At 38.7% G+C, this 4,200-nt stretch overlaps 1 non-coding gene across 1 annotated transcript; it reads left to right on the forward strand.

Annotated features, from left to right (window-relative positions):
- Positions 1-1,595: 1,595 nt before the first annotated feature.
- On the forward strand, positions 1,596-1,702 carry LOC127664298 (U6 spliceosomal RNA). The gene has a single exon (XR_007973146.1). It is a non-coding gene; the product is annotated as a U6 spliceosomal RNA (small nuclear RNA).
- Positions 1,703-4,200: the final 2,498 nt, after the last annotated feature.

The following is a 4,200-nucleotide window of genomic DNA, read 5'->3' on the forward strand; positions in this document are numbered from 1 at the left end:
AGAGAGAGAAGAGGGAGGGGAAACTGTGATGAGAATATAAAGTAAATAGTCAAAGTAATCTGTGAAAAGGAAAAAAGAAAGAAAGAAAGAAAGAAAAAAAGAAAGAAAGAAAGAAAGAAAGAAAGAAAGAAAGAAAGAAAGAAAGAAAGAAAGAGGAGGGAGGGATGGAGGGAGGAAGGGAGGGAAGGAAGGAAGAAAGGAAGGAAGGAAGCATGAACAGCTGGATAGACAGCTCATAATAGACAGACTTGATCCCTGCTATTGGGTCTTACAAATCTTGCTGCGATTTAGAAGAATTTATTTTGTCTTTGGGGCTTCAATTTTCTCTTTTGCAAATGTATAAAGTAACATCAACATTAACACTTTCTAAAATGCACCACAATTAAAATCATGATGTAACCATTCTTTGTTACGTGGAGAATTAAATATAATTTTGAGTTATTTTTTCTTATATTTATAGCATTAAAAGAGATTTAAAAATAATTTTCTGAGAATGTGGTCCATAGAATTAATTAAGCAGGACTCAGAAGGGCTCACAGAGACTGAAGGAACAATCATGGAGACTGCATGGGTTTGCACTAGGTCTTCTGCAAATGCGTGGTGCTTGTTTACCTTGGTTATTAGCTTAGGTTATTGAGGGACTCCTAACAGTAGGAATAGTGGGGAGTCTACGCTCTTTAACTTGCTCTTGGGACCCTTTTCCTCTCACTGGTTTTCCTTATCCAGTCCTGATATGAGAGTCTTACTGCATTTCCTAATGCTGTGTTCACTTGATATCTCTGGGAGGTCTGCTCTTTTCTGAAGGGAAACTAAGTAACAGTGGATATGGGGAAGAGGGAGGTGTGGTGGGAACTGGGAGAAGGGAGGGGAAGCAGCCATCAGGATGTATTGTATGAGAGAAGAAGAACGAAAAAGAAAAAAATATCAATTAACTGAAAATGTGCCCTCCAGGTAAATAAAAACATGGAAAAAAATATCTTAAACTTGGTGGATGAATTCAGCCTAAAGTGCTTCTTGGCTGAGAATATTCTAGAAGAAGGCCATTTGCTCTTTAAAATAAAGCCTGTCTTCCTGCTGCTTGGGCTCAGACAGATAAGGCAGGAACAAATTTGACTCCACATCTATATAAGATATATTTAGAGATGTTCTTGGATTTGGCAATAAAGAGTATGCCTAAGTACAAGGTTAGAAATGTCACGTTTTCAACAAAGTGGAGTACAGTGTTATCTTGATGGTAAAATACTTACCTGGCACTCATAAGTGGACCTGGGTTCAACTATTAGCAATTTTTTTTTTAAAAAAGAGCTCCATAATTCCAACTAACAGCAATAACAAGACAAAGAGGCAAGATATATACTGGGCTGGAGTGCTGGCTGAGTGGGTAGGGTGATTGCTGTCAAACCTGAGTTTGATGTCCTAGATCCCCTGAGATCCAAATAATGGAAAGTAAGAAAAGGAGAGAACTGATATTTTTTGACTACTATGTACTAACCACATCATGCCAGCTATGAACATGTGTGTGCACATGTGTGTGTGTGCATACACAGGCACACACACAAGCAAACACACACACATCAAATAAATACAATAATAGTGTGCTTGCATCAACAACACAGATACTAAAATTGGAACGATACAGAGAAGATTAGCATGGCCCCTGCACAAGGATGACACACAAATTTGTGAAGTGTTCCATATTTTTCTTTAAAAAAATAACATGTTTAAAAAGTGTAAAGGAATAATTATCTAAAATGGACTTATTTTTTTTTCTTTTAGGGATTAAAGTCTACAAAAAGAAGGCTATATCATTTTTTCTCTAATTATATAAATAGATTATGAATTTTAGTCCGTATTTTCTGTATAGAAGTTAGACTATCTAGAGGAAGCTTAATTTAGTTGTTATTCTGGTCCTTTATCCTCCTGACCTGAGGGAATGACAATTGTCAATTTGATGTATATGTCCTCAGTTTATTTTTGAAAGTTATTTTTATGCTTCATCTTTTTTCGAGAAAGAAAAAATCATGAAGTTTGGTGGATCTCATAAAATTACAAAGTTTCTGTAAGGCAAAGGACACTGTCAAAAGGACAAAACGGCAATCAACAAATTGGGAAAAGGTCTTCACCAACCCTACATCCGATGGAGAGCTAATATCCAATATATACAAAGAACTCAAGAAGTTAGACCCCAGGGAACCAAATAACCCTATTAAAAAATGGGTACAAAGAATTTTCACATGAAGAAATTCGGATGGCCGAGAGGCACCTTAAGAAATGCTCAACATCATTAGTCATTAGAGAAATGCAAATCAAAACAACCCTGAAATTTTACCTCACACCAGTCAGAATGGCTAAGGTTAAAAACTCAGGAGACAGCAGGTGTTGGTGAGGATGTGGAGAAAGAGGAACACTCCTTCATTGCTGGTGGGATTGTAAGATGGTACAACCTATGGAAATCATTCTGGCGGTTCCTCAGAAAACTGGACATGACACTTCTGGAGGAAGTGTGCTCTCCTGAGCATATACCCAGAGGATTCCCCAGCAATAAGGACACGTGCTCCACTATGTTCATAGCCGCCTTATTTATAATAGCCAGAAGCTGGAAAGAACCCAGATGTCCCTCAATGCAAGAATGGATACAGAAAAATGTGGTATATATACACAATGGAGTACTATTCAGCAATTAAAAACAATGAATTCATGATTTTTTTAGGCAAATGGTTGGAACTGGAAAATATCATCCTAAGCGAGGTAACGCAATCACAAAAGAATACACATGGAATGCAATCATTGATAAGTGGATATTAATTAGCCCTGAAGCTCTGAATACTGAAGATACAATTAGCATATCAAATGATTCCCATGAAGAAGGAAGAAGAGGGCCCTAATCCTAGAAAGGCTTGATCCAGCATTGTAGGGGAGTACCAGGACAGAGAAAAGGGAGGGGGAAAGATAGGAGAATGGATGGAGAGAAGAGGACTTATGGGACATATGGGGGGGGGAGGACTGGGAAAGGGGAAAGCTTTTGGAATGTAAACAAAGAATATAGAAAATGAAAAAAAAGTTTGGTAGAGGGTACAATAAGAGTTAGGGGAAGGGACAGAATGTGAATAAAACATGTTGTATGGATAACTTAAATAAGAATATTCAAGTTGTGCTCTATATCTTCAATTTAATATTCACATAAAGTGTAGTGCAATACCACATATACTTGAATCTTATTTTTTCTCTAACGGGTTTAAATTTTTTCTAGCTTGTAAAAATGTAAGTATTTAGTTAATTTCTCTTCATTAGACAGTCACTTATTCAAAATTTACTTTAAAGCTGACTTTGCATCTGTATCTCTAACAAGCTGTAAAGAGCAGAATGCAGGAAGTGTAGTACCCAGGCACTTGCCTCCCAGTTCCGGTAAGACCTGCAGAGCCCAAGGACAGGTAAAATAAAGACACAGTGATCCGTAGCCAATGTGAAAACAGCTCCAATGGTCGTTTGCTTCTGAGTGTCTCTGCGCACCTGACCTGGAATACCATCTTCTCTCTCTGACTCCAAATGGGCAGAGTTTGAATTACAATATCTTTCCCAAAAGTGTTGCTATGTCTCCCTGTAACCAGGAGGGTTTTAACTGATGTTGGAGAAGTTATATGTCAGGTTTGGGTTAACTATGATTTCCACAGATTAAAGGCTACTGGTATTTCCCATTCCTCAGAAGGGTTGGTGCTGGATTTGTAGCCCCTGAAGGAATTTTAAACTCTGCTGATGCAAAAAGACTTCAGCCTTTGATTTGGGGTATTGGATATTGACCCGTTACTCACACAGAGTCCTGTGCCTGCTCTCCTACATACAGGGAACTGGGCCCTGGCTTTCCCTAAAGCATCTGCACCCCTCCCTTCAGGTTCTGTTGAGTCTCAGCCTGTAAATGTCGATTTCACTTTGTAAAGGCCAGACAGTTGTCAGTTCTTCCAAGGGATTCTGGGAGAAACAGCTTAGGACAATGCCTTTAGCAACACCAACATTTCGCATGTCACTCTGGTGCTCTGACTGCAGCCTTTCTCTGCTTCTTTGTCCCGGTCTCATCAAACTGCCATCATCAGTGAGTCAGTCAGCTCTGCATTGGATTGGCACTGGAAACAAACTTAGTTTCAAACTACTCAAATTCTGGCAGATCGACTTGTGATCTTTGTTGGCTATGTAATAAGCCTGCCC

Source organism: Apodemus sylvaticus, chromosome 13, assembly GCF_947179515.1.
Source record: "Apodemus sylvaticus chromosome 13, mApoSyl1.1, whole genome shotgun sequence".
Lineage (NCBI taxonomy): Eukaryota > Metazoa > Chordata > Mammalia > Rodentia > Muridae > Apodemus > Apodemus sylvaticus.